Consider the following 23,462-nt stretch of genomic DNA (forward strand, 5'->3'; position numbering starts at 1 on the left):
AGACAAAGTATATCAGCAAATTCCCATGTAAATGATCACAAGTTTAAAGGACTTCTTTAACACATTGTAAACATGTCTACAATTGTAACAAAAGTGATTTAATCAATTAGAGATGAAGCTTTAAACAATCCCTTTAAATATCTTTGGTTTGGCATCTTTCCTGTTGCTGAACATGTGGTCAGCTGTGTGTGTTTAAGAGTCAGCATTAGCTGGAGATTTAAACTCCAAAGTGGCAGTGTTGGCATCAAATTGGCATTACAGTGCTGATTGATGTCACAATCTACCAACTCTTTCCCTTGTGCAAAGGCATTCTGTGTCTAACTGACGGATTTTGACATCAGAAGAAGGGAAGGAGACCAGAGGAAGCCACCGCCTCTGCCCTTGCTGCCGACCCTACAAACAACAATTTGTCAAAGGCCGTGTAATCTGTTTTTTTATTTTTGATGTTGATTATAAAATAGAAATTGGCCACATTACTGGGGATAACTCTCTTGCTCTTCTTCAAATTAGCACCATGGGATCTTTTACATCCACCCAAGTAGGCACATGGGGCCTTGGTTCAGTCCATCATCTGAATGACACTTCTCCTCTCCCTCAGTACTACACTGGAGTGTCAGTCCTAATGTTTGGACTCAAGCCCTGGAGCATGAAACCCAGAACCTTGTGGCTTAGCGGGTGAGGTAATGACTAATTGAGCCATTCAAGATGTTGTATTTTGACAGACGATTCCCGGTGAAATAAAATGTTTTACTGAAAAGTCTATACGAATGCCGTGGTGTGTTGAAAACTTTCTTGTGTCAAAAAGCTCAGGTTTTTTTTTGGAATATTTCATTCAGTTATTCAAATATTGCAGCAGCCAGTTATGGCGATAAATTCGAATAGTGCCTAAATATGAACCTTATTTCTTTTAAAACCAAAATTCATTTTAAAACTTAAAATGATTCCTGCCTCATTTTTAACAGATTAGTTAGCAAGTTTCCTTCCTGCATACGTCTGTTGCTGTGTGTTGGCAATAACACGTTCTCAGTTTTGCCACTTTTTCAGATGACTAGTCTTTTACTGTGACAGAATTCTACCAGCTGTTTCCCAGGATCCATAGCAACTGGGTGTCTGAAAAGTGAAAACGGAGACAGATATTCATCTTGAGCAATATGTTTTCTTGGAGGATCTAATGGTGTTAAAAACTTCCCACAGATTGGCACCCTTTCTGCACAGTTTTATGAGGGGTATTGGTGGCATTACAAGTGATTTAGAATCCTAGAATCTTGCAGCACAGACGAAGGCCATTTGGCCTCTGTGGTACTTATTTGGAAGCTATTCAATTAGTCCCATTCACCTGCTCTTTCTCCAGTGCAATGCATTTTTTCCCATTGCTATTGATCACTCCTTGAACTATACTCTATAGAATAAATTGCACTTTATGGATTTGGAATTTCTTATTTATTAGTTGTTACGTTTAGGTGAACTTGGTCTGGAAACCCAGAAACTTTGTAGGACTGGGTGTATTAAGGATCCTGTTGATGTTAGATGCGACGGTATCCCAAAGCTCAGAAGGATAAATTGGAATGCCGGTTCTTAAGAGTGTATTTTTTAATTTGGTATAATGTGAGGAAAGATATGCAAAACTGAAAGTATAGCAGCATATTTGGAAAATCATAATTTATACAAGCAGAGTCAGCATGGCTTCATGAAAGGGAAATTGTGTCTGACTAATTCATTAAAGTTTTTTAGGAAGTTTCAATCAGAGTGGATAAAGTGAAACCAGTAGATGTGTTGGGTGGGTTTCTCCGACCCCCACCGGGTCAGAGAATCGCCTGGGATCGGCGTGAATCCCGCCCCCGCCGTCCTCCGAATTCTCAGCCTCGCAACCAAAAAACGCCCCGCCGTGAATTGCGTTGCCTGCCTCGGAGAATGGCGGGGACCGGCGCGACTCAATGGGCCCTGGGGCCGTCCGGATTCTCCGGACCGTGATGGGCCAAAGTCCCATCCATTCAACAAGGGTCCGTGGGCTGCCTCCGGGGTTCTCAGTGGGGCGTGGGGGGATCTGGCCCTGTGGGGTGCCCCCACGGTGGCCTGGCCCGTGATCGGGGCCCACTGATCCGCAGGCGGGCCTGTGCCATGGTGGCACTCTATTGTTCCGCACTGGCGGCTGTAGCAGTCTGCCATTGCCGGTGCAGAAACGAAGCCCCCTGCGCATGCTCGGGGATGACGCCAGCACACGCTGGCGCTCTCGTGCAAGCACCAACTCGCGCTGGCTGGCGGAGGCCCTTCGGCACTGGTTGGAGGAAGAAAGCGAATGTATTGTAGCCAAATTTGGAGATGACACAAAAATCGGTGGAAAGGCAAGTTGTGAGAGGGATACATACAATTTACAAAGAGATATTGATAGGTTCAGTAAGTGGGCAAAACGTTGCCATATGGAGTATCATGTGGGAAAATGTGAAGTTGTTCATTTTGGAAGGGAGAACAAAAGAACAGAGTATTATTAAAATGGCGAAAAATTGCAGAAATCTGTAAAACAAAGGTGCTTGTGCACGGAACACAGAAAGCTAGCAGCAAGTAATCAGGAAGGCTAATGGAATATTGGCCCTTATTTCAAGGGGGTTGGAGTATAGGTGTGGGGAAGTCTTGCTGCAACTAGGTACTGGTGACAACACATGTGGAATACCGTGAGCAGTTTTGGTCCTCTTACTTCAGGAAAGATATTATTTCATTGGAGGCGATTCAGAGAATGTTCACTAGGATGACACCGGTATGGAGGGATTGTCTTGTGAGCAAAGGTTAAACAGGTTGGGACTCTACTTTTGGAATTTAGAAGAATGAGAGGCGATCTCATTGAAACATATTGGGCGCAATTCTCCGCACTCACGACGGTGCGGAGAATAGCGGGGGTCGTAAAAATTTACGGCCACGCTAGTCCGACGCCCTCCCGCTATTCTCCCCCCCCCCCCCCACGCCCGACTCCCGATACGAATCGCTGCCGCCGTTTTTTTACGGCCAGCAGCGATTCTCAGCTGGCTGATGGGCCGAGTTCCAAGCCCTTTACGGCTGTTTTTACGAACGGCAAACACACCTGGTCTGGCCGTTCGTAAAAACGGCCGTAAAGTGCCGATTTTTAAAACCATGGCACCGATTGGCACGGCAGTACCACGGCCGTGCCAAGGGGGTCCGATACCCGCGCATCAGCAGGTCCGATACCCGCGCACTCTTTGTCCTTCCGCCGCCCCGCTGTATCACTTTGCGGGGCGGCTGAGGGGCACCCCGGCCCGCGCATGCGCGGGTTTCGCGCAAATGCGCGATGACGTCATCCGCGCATGCGCGGGTTGGAGTCTTCCAATCCGGCAATCTTCCAATCCGTCAGCCGGCGCAAACTCTGGCAAGCGGGCTTAACGAAATTCGTTAAGCCCACGATGCCGGAGTTTACGGCGGCGGCATGCTAGCCCCGACCGGGGACCAGAATCGGTTCCCGGACAGGGAGGGGGGGGCTGGCGTCAAACCCGCCCGGATTTGACGCCAGCCTTACGATTTCTCCCTGTGTGGGAGAATCGCGCCCATTGGATTTTTAAGCGGCTTGACAGGGTAAATGCTGGGAGGATGTTTCCCCTCATGGGAGAGTCTCGGACCAGAGCACATTGTCTCAGAATAAAGGGGTGCCAATTTAAGACTGCAATCAGGTGCAATTTCCTCTGTGAAGATTGTGATTCTTTGCAGCTCCTTTCCACAGAAAGCTGTGAGGGCAGAGTCCTTGAGTATATTTAAGGCTAAGATTGATATATTCTTGATCAGTAAGGGAATCAAGGGTTATGGGGAAAGGGCAGGAAAGTGGACATGAGGAATGTCAGTTTAGCCATGATCCTATTGAATGGCGGAGCAGGCTTGAGGGGCCGAACAGCCTACTACTGTTCCGATGTTACAACCATTCAAGTAAAAGCATGTTTATTAACATGTAAAAAAACACAACAAGAAAGGCCACAATACAAAAGAAAGGTACACGTAATTACTATAATAATGACACACACACTTTATATTCTGGAATTAATCCTGTTCCTATATATATATGCATTCTTGAACATTGCAAAATGTCCCCTGTCCCAAAATAACTACCTCTAAATCCAGTAAATAGTTATCACCCACGAGTTATCTTTACGTTTTGGGAGCCTTTCTTCGGATCAGCGTAGTTTTTCTCCGAGTTTTTCAAATCAACAGTTTCTAGTCTCGAATTCTGCTTTCTGGGAGAGCTGTTCATGTCCTGTTGGGTAGCACAGTAGCACAGTGGTTAGCTTCACAGTGCCAGAGTCTCAGGTTTGATTCCCGTCTTGGGTCAGTGTCTGTGCGGAGTCTCCCTGCGTTCTCACTGCGTCTCTGTGGGTTTCCTCCGGTTGCTCCGTTTTCCTCCCACAAGTCCCGAAAGATGTACTGTTAGGTAATTTGGACATTCTGAATTCTCCCACTGTGTACCCGAACAGGCGCAGGTCTGTGGCGACTAGAGTCTTTTCACAGTAACTTCATTGCAGTGTTAATGTAAACCTACTTGTGACAATAAAGATTATCATTCTTATTTTGTTTCCAGCTGGGAATGGCTCTGAGCACAGTTGTCGACGAGCGCTTTGCCAATCTCAGTGGAAGCGGTGTATTTGGACTTTCTGAAGGCTTTTGATAAACTCCTGCACAGGTTGGAATCAAATTAGAGGTGTAAGATTTTAGATTTGGGAGAGGGGGGGCATCACAGATAGGCAATCAACTAATAGTAAGCAGTTTTTGATAGCATACTAAGATTGTTACAAAGTAACAGTTTGGAAATGATGCATTACTTAATTAAACAGAAGAGGTATATGATTTGCGACAGGTGAAATGGTTTATTGATCCCAGAGGCCAAACAGATGAGTAATACAGAATGTGTTGATCTCAGTAGCTTGTGAAGCAGCACTCTGGCCTCGAGTCAAAGTGTAAGGGAACTCTTTTTCCTCGGTTTTCCTCCACCTCCTCTGATCCCTCTTCTATCTGACGAGCACTGCCACCTCCCAGCCCTGTCAGTGTCAATCACCTGTTCAATCCCTTCTGACCAATGGATACGGGACAAGTACCCACGATGTCAGGATGGTTACCTCCTCCATCCCATTTGTCACCCTGGCTTGAGGTCAGCTTTTTAATTCACGTCATGCTGAGTTTCATATCCTGGTCCTTTGTAAACACTTGCATTGATGAGGGGTACACAGAAGCCATTCTACTAATTTAGAAATGCTAACATGGAAGATTGAACCAAATGACCGTGATGTTTCCAGCGAATGGTCAGAAATTGCTTTCCCAGAGCGAGAGTCAATGCTATGTTAGCTAAATTTATTAAAGCCCCTAGTCCCTTACAACTCCCCTCTTTGAGAAGGAAATATTCTTGTTGACTTCTCACAGCTAATTTTTGGCTCATATAGTTATTTCTAAAATACAGGTTGTTCACTAATTTCTTGATTATATATTTTGGATAATACAGAAAAGCTTCTAGAATTATCTGATTACGATCGACTTGGTTTGGCACTTCCCACCTACAATTCTTACAGTTTCCTTTCCCCTTTTTGAGAAGGAAATATCCTTATAATTTTGAATGAATACTGTTAATTTCTGGGCTATTAGCATATGAGTACAAATAATTAAAGCAATAGATATGCATGCACTTAAAAGATGTGCCAGGCCCCCTTTCACCTGTGTCCATCATGTGGACAGTTCTTTTTGAGTACAATTTCTCCTTGGCCTTCAATTGTCCCAGCCCCCAAATTCCTTATATTTTTACTTTAGAGCCGCAGAATCACTGCAATGCAAAAGGAAGGACACTCGCACCTCCACCGACCCTTCAAAAGTGGATTCTACCTAGGCCCACATTGATCATGGCTAATCCACCTAACCTGCACATGTTTGGAAACTAAGGGTTCAATTTAGCATTGCCAACCCACCTGTGGGAGGAAATCGGAGCACCGGAGGCAATGCACTTAGATATGGGGAGAACGTGCAAATTCCACACAGACAGTCTCCCAAGGCCGGAATGGAGTCCCTGGCACTGTGAGGTAACAATGTTGACCACTGTGCCACCTTGTCACCCTTTAATCTCCTAGGAAGCAGTGACCATAGCATTCAATTTGAGAGTGAGAAACTTGGGTCAGAAACAATTGTTCCACACTCAAATAAGGGTAATTATGAAGGAATGAGGGCAGAGTTGGCTGGAGTGGATTGGGAAATGAGTTTAGCAGAAAAGATGGTTGATCAGCAACGGCAGGCATTTCTGAAAATAGTTGATGGCTCACAACAAAAAAATATTCCAATAAGGAAGAAGGATCCAAGGAAGCAGATAAATTGACCATGATTGACCAAGAAAGGGGAGGATAGTGTTAAATTGAAAGAAAAAACAAGTAATGTGGCAAAAAATAGTGGTAAGCCAGAGGTTTAGGATAGTTCTAAAAACCAACAAAAGATGACCAAAAAAAAATAGAGGGAGAGAATAAACTATGAGGGTAATCCAGCAAGTAATATAAAAACAGACAGCAAGAATTTGTTCAAATGTATAAAACGGAAGGCAGAGACCAGAATGAACATAGGCCCCTTAGAGAATAGACTGGGGAAATAATAATGGGAAACCAGGAAATGGCCGAGGAATTAAACAAATATTTTGCATCAGCATTCATGGTGGAAGACACTAATAATATTCCAAAAATACTAAATAATCAAGATGTGGAGATGCTGGCGTTGGACTGGGGTGAGCACAGTAAGAAGTCTTACAACACAAGCTTAAAGTCCAACAGGTTTGTTTCAAACACTAGCTTTCGGAGCACTGCTCCTTCTTCAGGTGGAATGAGGAAGGAGCAGTGAAGCTCGTGTTTGAAACAAACCTGTTGGATCTTAACTGGTGTTGTAAGACTTCTTACTAAATAATCAAGGGGAAGAAAGGGGTAGAAAATAAATGCAATAACAATCACTAGCGTAAAAGTACTATGGAGGCTAATGTGGCTAAAGGCCAATAGCTCCCCTGGACATAATGGATGCACTGAAATCCTTAAATTCCAGAAAAGCCCCAGAGGACCTGAAAATTGCCAATGTAATACCTTTATTCAAAAAAGGAGGGAGATAAAAAAACAAGTGACTATAGGGCAGTTAGATTAACTTCTATCATTGGGAAAATGTTAGAGTCCATTATATAGGATGTAGTAACAGAGCACTTAGAAATGCATAATATAATCAAGCAGAGTCAGCATGGTTTCATGAGGGGGAAAACATACCTGATATTTTCCGAAGAATCCTTTGAGGTGGCAATGAGCAGGGCAGATGAAGGAAAACCAGTATGTATAAAGTACTTGGATTTCCAAAAAGTGTTCAATAAGGTACCACACAAAAGGCTACGTAATAAGATTAGAGTTGGGGGTTAGTACATTAACATGTATAGAAGATTGGTTAATTGTGGGTTTGTGAAAGGGAGGCAGTTGTCGGCAAATTTAAGGAGATTACTGAATATGATTATGATGTCGCTGGACGGGCAGGAAGTGGGGGTGGCAGTAGCAATGGATGCACAAAAGGCTTTCAACCAGGTGAAGTGGGAGTATCTGTGGGAGGTGTCAGGACGATTTGGGTTCGGGCAGGGGTTTGGGGGCTGGGTTCAGATGCTGTATAGTAATAATAATAATCTTTATTAGTGTCACAAGTAGGCTTACATTAACACTACAATGAAGTTACTGTGAAAATCCCCTAGTTACCGCAATCCGGCACCTGTTCAGGTACACAGAGGGAGAATTCAGAATGTCCAATTTACCTAACAAGCATGTCTTTTGGGACTTGTAGAAGGAAATCGGAGCATCCGGAGGAAACCCACACAAACATAGGGAGAACTTGCAGAGGGGTGCCGTTAGCGAGCGTGCAGATGAACCGGGTGTGCTTGGGTATTTTGGGATGCACCGTGGGACAAGGTGGGGTGCCCGCTCTCCCTATTACTATTTGCCCTAGCGATAGAACAGCAAGAGGTTGGAGAGGGATTGTTTGGGGGGGGGGAGGGGGGAGGCTGTATGCCGACGATCTATTGTATATCGCATCTCACTGAGGGCATTGGCAATATCAGCAGCACCTTGGAGGATTTTGACCAGTTTTCGTACACAAGCTGGGGAAGAGTAGGGGGCAGGATTCTCTCAGACTGCGCCGGGTCAGAGAATCGGCGATCATGCCTTTTTTTACACGACGCCGGTCCAACCCCATTCCACCATTCCCTCAACCAACATGTATGGCGTCATCGTGAACGGTGCCACACCGCACCGGCAGACGGGGAAGGGGCTTGGCGCCACGCCAACCGTGCCGAAGGGCCTCCGCCGGCTGGCGCATTGGCGCATGCGCCGGAGTGCCAGCGTGTGCTGGCGTCATCCCAGTGCATGCACGGGGGGGGTTTGTCTCCGCGTCGGCTATCGCGGAGGAATAGCAGCCGACGCGGATGAATATAGTGCCCCCATGGCGCAGGCCCGCCCGCGCATCAGTGGGCCCCGATCACAGACCAGACCACCGTGGGGGCACCTCCCGGGGCCAGATCCCCCGCCCCCCCCCGGGGGTGCCGTCTGCGCCGCCAGGTCCCGCCGGTAAGGATGTACTCTAATTTACGCCGGCGGGACCGGCAAAACAAAAACAGGCGGCCACTCGGCCCATCATGGGCTGGAGAATCGCCGGAGGGCTGCTGCCAGCGGCCGCCGACCCGCGCGGTGTGATTCCTGCCCCCGCCAAATCTTCGGCGCCGGAGTATTCGGTAGCGGGCAGGGGCGGGATTCACCCCCCCCACCCCCGGCGATTCTCCGACCCGGTGGGGGGGTCGGAGAATCCCGCCCCAGGTCCCATTTAAATCAGTTGAGTGTTTCAGCCTCAACCACCAACTTAGGCAGTGAATTGCAAATGCCCACCACCCACTGGGTGAAAATGTTTTCCCCATGTGCCCTCTAACCCTTCTACCAATCACCTTAATTCTATGGCACCGGGTAATTTATCACTCAGCTGAGGAAAATAGGTTTTTCCTGTCTATCCTGTTTGGGCCCCTCAATTTGTTACAGCTCAATTCGGTCACCACTTAGCCTCCTCTGTTATAAGGAAAACAACCCTTGCCTATCCAACCTCTCCTCATAGCTATAATTTGCAAGCTCTGGCTACGTTCTTGTAAATCTCCTCTGCACTCTTCAGAGCAATCATGTCCTTCCTGTAGTAGGTGACCAGAACTATACACTAAATTTCAGCTCTGGCCTACCAGTGTTTTATAGAGTTCCATCATTACATTTCTGCTTTTGTATTCAATCCCTTGTCCAATAAAAGAAAGCATTCCATATGTTTTTTATCACTTTGCCCTCCCCAAATGTATTACCGCACACTTTTCCAGGTTGAATTTCATTTGCCATTTCTCTGTCCACCCAACCACACCATTAATGTCATTTTGGATTTGACAGTCTTATATTTTGTTTTGCACTTTATCTGTGCTAGTTTCTTTTTTCTTTCATTTCAGTGAAGTTTTATTTCTTTTCCCCAGTTAGGTGCGTTTAGCTGTAATTGAAATTCGGCAAGTTAATTTGGAGAAAAATTAGCACTCCTGTGTTACAGGAGGGATTTGTTCTTCAAATAAATTAATTAAATAAGATCTGGATTAAAAAGCTCATATTCATAATGATGGCCATCAAACTACTGGATTGTCAGTTAAAAACAGCACATTTGGCTCACTAATGTATTTTCGGGAAGGCAATTTACCGCTCTTACTCAGTCTGCCCTACATGTAACTCCCAACCCACAGTAATGTGATTGACTCATAAATGCCCTCTGAAATGACCTTGCAAACCACTCAGTTGTATTGAAGGCAGAGGCTCACGACATCTTTTTCAAGGTCAATTAGGAATGGGCAATAACAGTTTGCCGTAACCATGATGCTCATATCCCACAGGTTAATTAAAGGTTCAGATTTTCAGCATTTGCACTTTTTTCTTTTGTCAATATTAAATAGTTGACATTTTCTGTTTCCATGGTAATCCCTTGCCTTTGTCATGTAACTGCCATTTGAAGAACTAGAAGATTAATTCTTGTTTTAGCTGTCACGATCTTCTATTTCAGAATCAGAACCATATGGCAAGGAGAAGGATGTAGAATATTTCTACAGCTCTTCTTGCTGAGAGTCCTATGCAGAATTTGAGCTACTTCAACATTTTAGGTCTCCAAGACAGATGTCACTGTCATGTTAATTTCTTCTTCCCCCCCCCCCCCCCCCCCCCCCCTCCCCCACCCTCCCCCAAACAAACATGGCAAGATCCATCCCTGGAGCTTCAAATAGGGTTGGCACCTGTAGCTCCAGGTGGCCAGGAACTCTCGCAGAACCATCGTCTGGATATCGGGGATACTGACCAAAGATTTGTTCCCAGACTTTGCCAGCCTCCTCTGTAAGAGCTGAAAATCTGTCAATGATAGATGGATAGAAGTGGTGAGATGATTATTTCCCTTTTTCCTCACCTCTCAGTTGTTCACAACAATATTTTTTTGATGGAATGTTTTAAACCTTTATGTAATGCCTTTAATGAATAGACAGGAAACAGAATTTCTGGTAAGTTTAGTTCAAAGAAAAAATAAACATTTATTTACACAATACCGGAAAAGTAAATACAATGAAAACACTAACGCCCACACACACACACACACATCAAACACGCAAGAAAAGATGAGTTCTAAAGGTGATGCATGCACTTCGTTATTAACAGTATAATAAGAAATGAATTCTTAATTAGTCATTTAAGATTCCTTCGCTTGGTTCTTTGAAGATCAATAGAGGTTGAAAGTCTCTGGGTAGTCATACAAAGTTGTGGCTGAAATTCTGGAGAAGACAGATACATCCTTGCAGGTGGAAACAAGTTAGCCCCTCTCTCACTTCCTGAGATGACCGTATGGGCAGTGTTCTGTTCTCCTTTCTGGGTGGTGGTCGCCTCTGTGTTGCTTGTCCCACACTGATATGCCTCTGGAATGATATTTGGAATAGTAACCCATATTATCTCTTCAGTTTTGATTATATGACCACAGAATCAATACATCTGTTATGCACACAGTGATATAATCTTAGAAGCTATTTCAACATAATAGAGGATGAATGGTGGCTGTCCACAACTGCTTGTGATAAAAATGGCTTATTAGTTAGATTTCAGGTTCGCAGACATTGCTTCTAGGGCGACAATTATATTTAAGTTCCTGTAACTTGCCAGACAATCGGAACTGTAAATTCCACAGGTGATCTTGTATCCTGAATGTATTTTCAAAGGAGGGTCCTTCACTTAGATATTTACAAACCAATGGCTTTTCAGAGAAATGAGCTAACCTTTGCCTTTTCGAAAATCACAAAAGTCCCCTGATCCCCCAGATTCCATCTTGGGTCAAGATAAATGGGTCATATTTCATTCTGCCATTTTAAAGTAAAATTGTCCATTGTTTTCATATGTTCATAGGCCTATGACACAGGAATAATGTAGATCCTAACTCATTTTCCACGCTCTCCTCTGTTAGGTGCACTTGAGATAATACCCAGGGCCAGGGTGGAATACTGGGACTCACATTTTGTTCAAATATCAACACGAATATCACATAAAATCAATCAAAGTCAGACCTATATATGAAGTGGTCCTGATGCTTAAATTTACCAATGTTTTTGTCGTAACAATTGATAAGAATTCAAGGGGTTTTCTAGCATACCAAGCTTTACTGAGTGTACATACAGGCCAAGCAAGATATTGTTATGAGAGAATTACTTTCAAAACAACATAAGAAATAGGAGTATTAGTGGACCATAGGGTTCTTCAAACCTGCTTTACCTTCCTTACAATGATGGCTGATCCTCAGCTTCAACTCCATTTTCCCGTCGTGTTTCCTTATTCTTTGATTCCCTGAGACACCAAACATGTGTCTGCCTCAGCCTCAAATTTACCAAATGCTGAGGCAAGCACATTTCTTTTGCAATAGAGAATCGGCAACTCTGAGTGAAGAAATATCTCCTCATCTCATCTTGGACTTCACTGCCAATCGCTTTCAGAATCTTGTATGTTGCAATGAAAGCACCTTTAATTTTCCTCAACTCCAGACAGCTTAGGCCCAATTTACTTAGTTTCTCATCATATGTCAACCTTTCATCCCAGGGAACAATCTAGTGAACTTTTGCTGCTCTGCATCCAATGCAAGCATATTCTTCCTTAAATATGGAGACTAAAACTGTAGACTTAAGAAATCCATTATGAAATTGCACAAGGATTCATTGTCCCATGCAGTGTATTATAAAAGCCCAGCTGACCTGAGAAGGTAAATTCAAACAAAGTAATTCAACAACAAAAACAAGGGCTGCAATGTGACTTACAGTCCAAAGATCACAGCAGTCCCAATCTAGGCCGGCTTTTATAAGGCACTGTTACAAGACCCAGCTGGTGGGCCTCCATCACTAGTGGGGGAGCTCAGATTCCAGATTAGAGTTCGACAGAGAGACCAATTGGAGTGTCCCCGTGGATCCGTGAGGGTTATTACATATATAAAAACAAGAATAGACAACTGTACTAATTAAACACTGTGGTGTAACAAGGATATTGAAGTGTGTAGTGCATAGTCTTTTAAATTAGGTGATTCTTGTTATAAAATGTTGTGGGTTTACATATCAGGAAAGGATTGACAGACTGGGTGTCTTCTCTCTTGAAGAAAGAAGGCTGAAGGGTGACTTAATTAGGTCTTTAAAATTATGAAAGCTTTTGATAGAGTAGATACTGAGAAAATGTTTCCTTTCGTGGGAAAGAGCATAACTAGTCACCATCATTACAAGACAGTCACACAAAAAAAATCAATAGGAAATTCGAGAGAAAATTATTTCCCCAGGTGGCACTCACTATCACAAGGAATGCATGAAGCATATAGTATGGATAAGGGGAAACTAGACACGCCAATGGGAGAGAAATTAAGAAGTGGTTACGATGGTAGCTTTATATGAGAGGATGCTCGAATGGAGCATAAAAAAACAAAAAAAACTGGCTGGGCTGAGTGGCTTGTTTCTGTGCCTATAATCCAATTTGATCTTATCCAATCCTGTGTAAATCTCTCCAAAGCCAGTCTCCATTCTGATGTTGCTGTTGCCTGTTGATTGCTCTATACAGACATTGATCTCACTGTTCATGAAATAATTACGTTAATGATATCTGTCGTAGCAGCAGAGTAAACACGGCAGCACGGTAGCATAGTGGTTAGCATCAATGCTTCACAGCTCCAGGGTCCCAGGTTCGGTTCCCGGCTGGGTCACTGTCTGTGCAGAGTCTGCACGTCCTCCCCGTGTGTGCGTGGGTTTCCTCCGGGTGCTCCGGTTTCCTCCCACAGTCCAAAGATGTGCGGGTTAGGTGGATTGGCCATGCTAAATTGCCCGTAGTGTCCTAAAAAGTAAGGTTAAGGGGGAGTTGTTGGGTTACGGGTATAGGGTGGATACGTGAGTTTGAGTGGGGTGATCATTGCTCGGCACAACATCGAGGGCCGAAGGGCCTGTTCTGTGCTGTACTGTTCTAAATCTAAATCTAAACATTTGAGCCTGGAGTTCCTATGAGAAGCACAATCAGGAAAATGTGCTTAGAATGTACTGGATGCTGCGCCGGTTTTGCTGAGGTGGATTTACACGTATGTTCCATGCAGACGTATTTGCAAAAGTCCAAATGTAAACTCTCCCATAAAACAGCACACGGGTGCAATGAAGATTAAATATAATTGATTATTGACTGGAAACATGACCAGTGGTGTCTCAGGATATCTGAATTAAACTAATTAAAAGGAAAAAAAATTCAATTAGTTGATGCAGCTGAAGAAACCGGCCTGTCGGTTTTAATTGATTGCTGGGCTCGGGTCAATTGACTACGTCCCATTTCAATTTGTCATTGGGCATCCTCTGAAGGAGCAGGACGTCTTGGACAGCAACTTCTTAATGTACTACACTTGATTTACTCATTAATAGTGGTGAGCATTGATAGTCTTACTGTTATTTTTACCTGAAAGCCAAAGCCAATGTAACAACAGGTGCCAGTATCTTGGACACTCTGACTTAATGTGCTGAATGCATGTAAAATGGGCAGATAGGTAATAACTTGTCATACTGACCTGGGGCCTGGCAGTTTTGTGACCAAGCACTACTTTGGTCAAATTGACTTTGATCAGTGCAAAAGATTGTGGATAATTGAATATCAGAGGTTATGGGTATAACTCATTCATATTTCAAAATCTGTTAACTTCTACGCTATATCAGTTAATTCTATTCATTTCATGCCAATGCATAGGTAGAAAACATGTCGATTCTATAGGCTGTGGTTTTTACAAAGATGATCTTCATTATAACCTGGAGAAGTGGGAATATATGTGCTGCATTTATATCCAGATTCTGCCTAAACTGCACCTCGTGTTACAAATGTAGTTCACCAGAATTATGAATTCATGCATCTGTTCCTTTAAGGGCAGAATTTTATATCCAATTTTTTATCCTTAACACTATTGTATTCCAAGGTCTGGAGGTGATTTTTCTATTTCAAGCATATTTTCACACAACGGCACTCATGGGCACTAGTGGGCAATGAGTTTGTCTGAAAATGATCCCTTCATTCTTTTAGTGAAGGAATCAACCCATTTCAAATAAAAAGATTTACACCTCCACAAAAATTGCAGAGACAGAAATATCAGACAAATGCATTAAGCAGTTGATCACTGAAATTTCACAATATAATTTCAGAGCTGAGGTGTTCTTCTGATTTGTTCAAAAAGCTCATGTGGAATGAATTGTTGTGAACCTGCTTTTCAGACACCCCTCTGCACAAAACAGATGCCAAAACTCACACTGTGGAAAAGATTGAATGCAAAGGAAGAGTTTGAGGAAATGTATTTTCAAACTGTATTCAGCCAGGTTATTAGAAACCTTTACAATCTATTCAAGGGTTAAATAATTTACTACCTTTCACATCAGACAATTGAAAAGTACAGAGAGTGAGGTTCTGCAGGGTTCTCACTGCTGTCCAAACCCTGGGGAAATAACATAGATGACGATTATAGCAGAATATCAACATTTAGGTGAAGTGAGATTGACTGCCCTTGACATCACGCCAAGGTTGATATCATGAGCGGTACAGGCTTGGTGGGCCGAAGGGCCTATTCCTGTGCTGTATTTTTCTTTGTTCTAAAAGAAAATAGTTGTGGTGGTTGGAGGACAATCATCTTGGTCCCAGGACATCACAGCAGGAGTTCCTCAGGGTCCAAGGCCCAACATCTTCAGCTGCTACGTCAATGATCTTCCATCCATCGTGTTGTCAGAAATGAGGTTGTTCACTGATGACTACACAATGTTCAGCACCGTTCATGACTCCTCAGATACTGAAGCAGTCCATGTCCAAATGCATCAAGACCTGGACAACATCAGACTTAGGCTGATGAGTAGGAAGTACTGTGCATGCCACAAAAGTTCCAGGAAATGGACCATCTCTAACAAGAGTTAATCTAATCATCTCTCCTTGACATTCAACAGCATTACCATCACTTGAATACCCCACAATTTACATCTTTGGAGTTACATTGAGCAGAAACCAAATGTGGTTATAAGAGCTAATCAAAGGCTGAGTGAATAACTCACCTCCTGACTCCCCAAAGCCTGTCCACCATCTCCAACCCACAGGCGAGGAAAGTGATGGAATACTCTCCACTTGCCTGGTTGAGTGCAGCTCCTAAACACTCGAAGCTCAACACCATCCAGGACATAGCAGCTTGATAAGCACTCCATCCACTATCTGAAGTATTCATTCCCTCCATCGCTGATGCACAGTGGCAGCAGTGTGTGTTATATACAAGGCACACTGCAGCAACTTGCCGATGCCCCTTTAACAGCACCTTCCAAACCTGTGGCAAAGCCAGGAGATGCATGGAACACTATAACCTGCAAGTTCCCCTCCAAGTACCACACCATCCTGACTTGGTACTATACCGCCATCTCTTCATTATTGCTGGGTAAAAAAAAACGTGGAACTTTCTCCCTAATATAACTGTGTATATACCTACACAAATGGACTGCAGCAACGAAACAAAGTGGCTCACCAGTAACTTTTCAAGGGTTAAATTTTCTCTCCTTGGAGATTGTCATTGCCCAGCACTTGTGTGGTGTGAATGTTAATTTCCACTTATTAGCCCAAGCCTGAATATTGTCCAGGTCTTGCTGCATATTGATACGGACTGCTTCAGTATCTGAGGCATTACAAGTGGTGCTGAACATTGTGCAATCATCAGCGAACATCCCCACTTCTGATCTTATAAGACATAGGAGCAGAATTAGGCCACTCGACCCATCGAGTATGCTCCGCCATTCAATCATGGCTGATATTTTTCTCATCCCCATTCTCCTTCTCCCCATAACTCCTGATCCCCTTATTGATCAAAAACCTATCAATTTCTGTCTTAAAGATACTCAGTGATTTGGCCTCCACAGCCTTCTGCGGCAAAGAGTTCCACAGATTCACCGCCCTCTGGCTGATGTAATTCCTCCTCATCTCTGTTTTATAGGATCGTCCCTTTAGTCTGAGATCGTGTTTTTCCTATAAGTGGAAACATCCTCTCCACATCCACTCTATCCGGGCCTTGCAGTATCTTGTAAGTTTCAATAAGATCCCCCCTCATCCTTCTAAACGCCAACCAGTACAGACCCAAAGTCCTCAACCATTCCTCATATGACAAGCTCTTCATTTGAGGAATCATTCTTGTGTACCTCCTCTGGACCCTTTCTAAGGCCAGCACATCCTTTCTTAGATACGGTGCCCAAAACTGCTCACAATACTCCAAATGGTGTCTGACCAGAGCCTTATATAGCCTCAGAATTACATCCCTGGCCTTGTATTCTTGCCCTCTCGACATGAATGCTAACATTTGCCTTCCTAACTGCCGACTGAACCTGCATGTTAACCTTAAGAGTCCGTTTGTGCTTCTGATTTCCTAAGCATCTCCCCATTTAGAAAATAGTCTATGCCTCCATTTCTCCTTCCAAAGTGCAGAACCTCACACTTTTCCACATTGTATCCCATCTGTCACTTCTTTGCCCACTCTCCGAGCCTGTCTATGTCCTTCTGCAACCAGCCTGCTTCCTCAATACTACCTGCCCTTCTACAGATCTTTGTATCATCTGCAAACCTAGCAAAAGTGCTTTCAGTTCCTTCTTCCAGATCATTAATGTATATTGTGAAAAGTTGTGGTCCCAGCACCGACCCCTGAGGGACACCACTAGTCACCGGCTGCTCTCCTGAAAAAGACCCCTTTATCCTCACTCTCTGCCTGCTACCAGTCAGTCAATCCTCTATCCATGCCAGGATCATACCCTTAACACCATGGGCTCTTAACTTATTTAACAGTCTCCTATGTGGCACCTTGTCAAATGCCTTCTGGAAATCTAAATAAACCAAATCCACTGGTTCTCCTTTGTCTAACTTCCTTGTTACCTCCACAAAGAACTCTAACAAATTTGTCAGATATGACCTGCCCTTAACGAAGCCGTGCTGATTCAGTCCTATTTCATCATGCACTTCCAAGTACTCCATGATCTCATCTTTAATAATGGACTCTAAAATCTTACCAATGACCTAAGTCAGGCTAACCGGCCTATAATTTCCCGTCTTCTGCCTTCCTCCCTTCTTAAACAGGGATGATACATGAGCCACTTTCCAGTCCTCTGGGACCCTTTCTGCCTCCAATGATTTCTGAAAGATCACCACCAATGCCTCCACATTCTCCTGAGCTGTCTCTTTTAGAACCCTGAGGTGTAGTTATGGTGGAGGGGAGTTCATGAATGAAGTAGATGAAGGTGGTTGCTCTTGGACTTGAGAAATTCCTCCCCCCAATAGGACTGAAAAGCCACAAGCATTTCTCTAGCTCAGTCCTCAGTTTAATTTGCTGTTATACCCTGAAAGAATAATTGATGCCCAATTTGTACGCTTAACAGCTATGGGTGGATGCCCATGTTACCTATTCAAAAGGGAAACTTAAAATTAGTACCAGCGTGATCAGTGCTGGCATCAGTGCACATGTCCTGTAGTGATATCATGGTTGTGTTGTAATTCATCGACTGACCACGAGGAGTCTCATTAGTATATAAGTGAATGTTAGAGTCAGATGACCTCAGACTGACTACAAAGCTGGGAGAGAGGTTGCTTGTCCATGTTCATACTATTATTCATCTGTTGTTTTGTATATATAATTGACCCATAGTTAATGTTAATAAATTGTTTATAGCTTTAGCTAGAAATGTTCTTGTAATATAACTCAGGCCATCCAACAAGAACATTACATGTCCCAAAAGCAATTTTAACAGCCCATCTGTCTGATTTCCACTCAGCAAGCAGGTTAAAATCAGCCCTGTAGTTTCATCATAAATTGAACTGAATTTAATGCTTGGCTGTTCTGCTTTCCTCAGTGTTAGAAAATCAATTATAGTTTATTCCACAGCAAAACATGAAATGCGGTGAAAATATTTCCAAAGTAAAATCGTTTTTATGAAATCACCCAAAGCTGGTGCAGCTGAAATGACTAAAGCTATGAAACTGACAGTGAAAAATGGCAAGCTTTCTGGTACATTTTGTCCATTACCTCTTTGTGATTACAACTTGTATTATAATACATGTAATGTCTGAGACTATAAGCTCAGAGGCTTTTATTTTATGTAGAAATCACAGTGTATTGGAGTATCTGACAAAGTATTTAATGATAAGATTTTAATTTCTAAATTCAATTTCACACCAGGTTTAACACTTTAGTAAATCAGTTTGATGTATATTGCTTCAGCTCCAAGTGGACATCAGTCTTCCACAGCAGAAAACTTCCTGTAATTTGGCACTAAATTATTAGGGTGCAAATTTCTAAAGAGCTTCTCCCACCCATCAAAGGTGAGTTGGAATGAGACACAAATCTTTAGGAATATGACATACAAGCTGGTTGTGTAGCTCTTGCAGCAAAATTAGAGTGGATGAGGTGGATAACGTCAACGGGAATTCACTCCTGCAGTGCCATAGGATTACGTAGGATACAGGGCACTGAATTAGGCCTCCTATCTTCATCTGCATCTATTAGCATAACCCTTATTTACTCTCAAATACTCGTGTAATCTTCCCTTATTTGCTTCAAGCACTCCCTGTGATAGTGTGTTCTACATTCTCGCCGCTTAGTAAAGAAATTTCATCTGAATTCCCTGTTGCCAGTGCTTGATGACTATCTCATATTGTTAGCGTCTAGTTATGTTCATCCCAACAAGTGGAAAAGATGGGTAGGATTTTCTTAGCTCCACAATAACAGGTGAGGAAGTGTGAGGTGCTGGGATATTAGGGTAGCTGGATCAGGCTAGCTCCCTGAACCAGTTCTGTTGCTATGGAAATTTCTCAGGAGTGGGACCAGGTGCAGAGAGGCTGCCCACCGAACAGAGACAGGCAGTCATTTTAAATAATTAGAGGCGCTGTGAGGGGTGATTTTCTGGGCACAGTGGTCACCCACTGAGTAGGAGGCTGCGGGTTCATGGAGGCGGTCTTCTACTGGCCATTGGGAGGCCATTGAAGCTGGAGGCTCTGTGCTTCCAAGAGGGGGATAGGAGCTTGGGAGATTGACTCCATGGCTTTAGTGGGCCATCCAGAGAGGCATGCATGTTCATATATAAACATATGAAGTAAGTTAGGAAGCCCCTGGAGCCTGCTTAGTCATTTGGTAAAATCATGGCTGATCAGGTTATGACCTCTACTTTTTTGTCTAAGCCTAAACGCATTGACTCCCTTGTCCAAAGTATCTAACAGCCTTAAACATATTCAGTGACACTGCCTCTACAGCTCTCTGGGGAAAATAATTCCACATCTAACAACCATCTGAGATAATTTGTTTTCCTGGGAGACACCTTTTGTCCTCTAGTTTTAGTCTTTCCCGTAAGGCAGCAACCCTGCCAAATCTCCTCAGAATGTTGTATGTTTCAATAATATCAGCTCAGATTCTTCAAAACTGCAATCTGTCCAACCTATTCTCATAAGTAAACCCCTTGATCCCAGGAATCAGTTGAGTCAACCTTCTCTGCACTGCTTCTCATGCAATGATGCCCTTTCTTAAATAAGGAGTTGAAAACTGTAGATAATATACCTGATGTGGTCTCACAAAGGCACTGTCACAGGTGTCAAAATATTTCCTTACTTTTATGTTACATTCCCCTTACAGTAAAATACATCATCCCATTTGCTTTACTAATCACTTATATCTGCATATTAACTTTTTGTGAGGCAGGTACTAGGACATCCAGAGTCCTCTGCACCACAAAGTTCTGCAATCTTCCTGCCAAAGTGGATAAGATCACATTTTTCCACATCATACTCTGGCTGAAATCGTCCATCCTCGTTCACGGCTGGGAATTTTTGGAGTCACTGGAAATGAATGGAGTTTTGGCTGGAACACCAAATTTTCCATTCTCACTTGCAACAGGTCCTGCCTAAGACAAGACTGGAGAATCCTGCCCTCTGTTGCCAAATGATTCGCCACTCACTTAATCTATCCATATCTCTTTGCAGACTCCTCATGTCCTCTTCATAACTTACTTTCCTACCTATCTTTGTGTCATCAAATTTAGCATCCACATATTTGGTCCATTTTTGATATAGATTGTAAATAGTTGAGGCCCCCACGCTGACCCCTGTGTCAGTTCACAGGTTACATCTTGCCAACCCAAAAATGATCCTGTTGCCACATTTGGAATACTGGGCGGGATTCTCTCAGCCTGGAGCCGGGCCGGAGAATCACCACAGCTGGCGCCGCCCCGACATGCGATTCTCCGCAGAGCAGAGAATCGCCACCATTGGCGCCGGCATGATTGGCGTGGCGCCGGCTGCAATTGGCGGGCCGGCCTCTCCGGCTGAGGGCCCCTGTAGTCCTTTGCCATGGTGTGGCAGAGCCAGCACGTTAAAGGAAGGCACTGCGCCTGCGCGCGTTGGTGACGGTGCCACTGAGCATGCACGGATCCCACGGCGCCCAGTTCGTGCCGGCATCAGCAGCTGTGCTGGCCCCTTTTGCGGGCCAGAATTAGTCGTGGGATCGGCCCGTTCACGCCGTCGTAACATGCGACGCCGTCTATGATAGCATGGACACTCTGCCGCGCGATTAGAGAATCCCGCCCAGAATCCTGTCCAATTCTGGTCACCACACTACCAGAAGGACGTGGAGACTTTGGAGAGAGTACAGAAAAGGTTTACCAGAATGTTGCCTGGTATGGAAGGTATTAGCTATGAGGAGAGATTGAATAAACTGTGATTTTTCTCTGAAGAGAGATGGAAGCTGAGGGGTGACCTGATATAATTTTATAAATGTATGAAGGGTACAGATAGGGTGAAGAGTTGGAAGCTTTTTCCCAGGGCGGAAATGACAATTTTAAGGGGGCACAATTTCAAGGTGAGGATGGATAGGTCCAGTGGAGATGTGTGGGGGAAGTTTTTTTACACAGAGGGTGATGGTGGTCTGGAATGCACTGCCAAGTGAGGTGGCTGAGGCAGATACGTTAGCAATGTTTAAGACTTACCTGGATAGACACATGAACAGACATGGTATAGAAGACACGTCTAGATAGGACACGTGATTAGCGCAGTCTTGGAGGGCCAAAGGGCCTGTTCCTGTGCTATACTGTTCTGTGTCCCGAGTATTTGTTTCCTCTTAGCCAACCAAACTTTCATCCATGCTAATCAATGCAATGCATCCACCATTCTTATTTCCCATTATTAATAACACAGACTCAGTCTAGAGGACCAACACATGCACCAGTTACTGACTTGCTTTGAAATAACTGTAGATACTCTTCCTGTCTATTTTTATATTTCTGGCTAGATTTCTTTCAACCTCTAATTTTTCTCTCACTATATGTTCAGTTATTTTACTTCTGGTTTATAAATGTTGTTCAATCTTCTGAGCCTCCTGTAAATTTTGTAGAATTGAATGCTTTTTTGTAGAATTGAATGCTTTTTGTAGAATTGAATGTCGTTAGTGATGCATCCTTTGCCTGGAGTTTTTCTTTCTTACTGGAATGTATCTTTGCTCAGTGTTATAATATGTCTCCTGAAATGTCTTCCACTCCATCTCCACTGACTTAGTCTTTAACCTAATTTCCCGGGTCACTTAGCCAGCTCTGTTCTCATACCTTTATAATTGCATTTATTTAAGTTTAGAACATGAGTAGTAGACCCATTCTTCTCTCGCTCAAACTTTATGTTATGATCAATGATCCCTAGAGCTCCTTCACTATGAAGTCAGCAATTAATCCTGTCTTACTGCACATTACCAGGCCCAGAACAACTTGCTCTCTGGTTGGCTCCAGAAGGTGGTGCTCTAAGAAGCTATTTGAAAAATACCCTACAAACTCATCTTCCTGGCTACCTGTGCCATTCTAACTTGTCCAATCTGCATATATATTAAAATCACCAATGCCATACCTTTCTCACAAGCTTGCATTACTTATTACTATATTTCCTATTCTACATTATAGCTACTGTTAGGCGACCTATGAACTATTCCCACAGGGACTTTTTTGCTATTTCTTGGGGGCAATTCAACCAAAACCCCATCCCTAATAGCATAGTGGTGTACCTACACCACATGGACTGCATCTCACCACCACCTTCTCAAAGGCATTTAGGGATGGGCACCAAATGCTGGCCAACCAGCGAAGACCACATCCTGTAAAAATGATTTAAAAAAAATATAATATCATGATAGAATGTCACATTTAGTTTGAAGGGGAAATCTATGGGTCTATGACAAGAGCTTTAAACCTATACAAAGGTAATTTTAAAGGTATGAGGCACAGCTGGCAAAGGTGACTTGGAAAACTAAGTTAAAAGGTAAGATGCAGTGTGAAGGAGATACTTATTAACTCTTAGCAAAAATCCATTGCAATGAAAAAGAAAGGCTCTTTGTGAAGCATGCTAAACAAGGAAGTTAAGGATTGTATCAAAGAGGCAAGACTGGAGGGTGCGGAGGGGGTGGAAATATTAGAGGGGAGGGTGGAGATGGACATGGGACTAGGAGTAGGGAGGAACAAGAGCGAAGAGGAAAACAGGCTGGACGAGGAAGGGGGAACACAAATGGGGAGGGGGGATATGGAGACACGACAAGTAGAGGGGGGAATATGAGAGGAGAAAATGGACAAAGACAGAACAAAGGGGGTGCTCAAAGAACAGTGTGGAAGAATGACAGACAGTCTGGAGGTAAGAGTTATAAAAATGTCCATGGAAAAGCCAAAGATGGTCCTGGGGTTGAGACCACACTGCCAGGGCCATATTGAAGAGATTGCCCTGGGGCTGAGGCCATGCTGCTGTGGGAAAATTGAAGAGATTATTCTGGGGCTGCAGGGACCATGTAAGAGCGCTCTGTATAGTATGCATGCCGGATGTATTGTTTTGGCCTTGGGT

At 43.7% G+C, this 23,462-nt stretch overlaps 1 protein-coding gene and 1 long non-coding RNA gene across 6 annotated transcripts in view; one reads left to right on the top strand and one right to left on the bottom strand.

Moving 5' to 3' along the window:
• Positions 1-23,462, top strand: part of LOC119970506 (multiple C2 and transmembrane domain-containing protein 1-like) — an 891,726-nt gene that overhangs the window by 175,768 nt on the left and 692,496 nt on the right. The window lies entirely within an intron of this gene.
• Positions 10,574-11,883, bottom strand: LOC119970507. Its single transcript, XR_005461632.1, has 2 exons — positions 11,832-11,883; positions 10,574-10,987 (listed from the first exon to the last, which is right to left on the bottom strand). It is a non-coding gene; the product is annotated as an uncharacterized LOC119970507 (long non-coding RNA).

Source organism: Scyliorhinus canicula, chromosome 8 (genome assembly GCF_902713615.1).
Source record: "Scyliorhinus canicula chromosome 8, sScyCan1.1, whole genome shotgun sequence".
Lineage (NCBI taxonomy): Eukaryota > Metazoa > Chordata > Chondrichthyes > Carcharhiniformes > Scyliorhinidae > Scyliorhinus > Scyliorhinus canicula.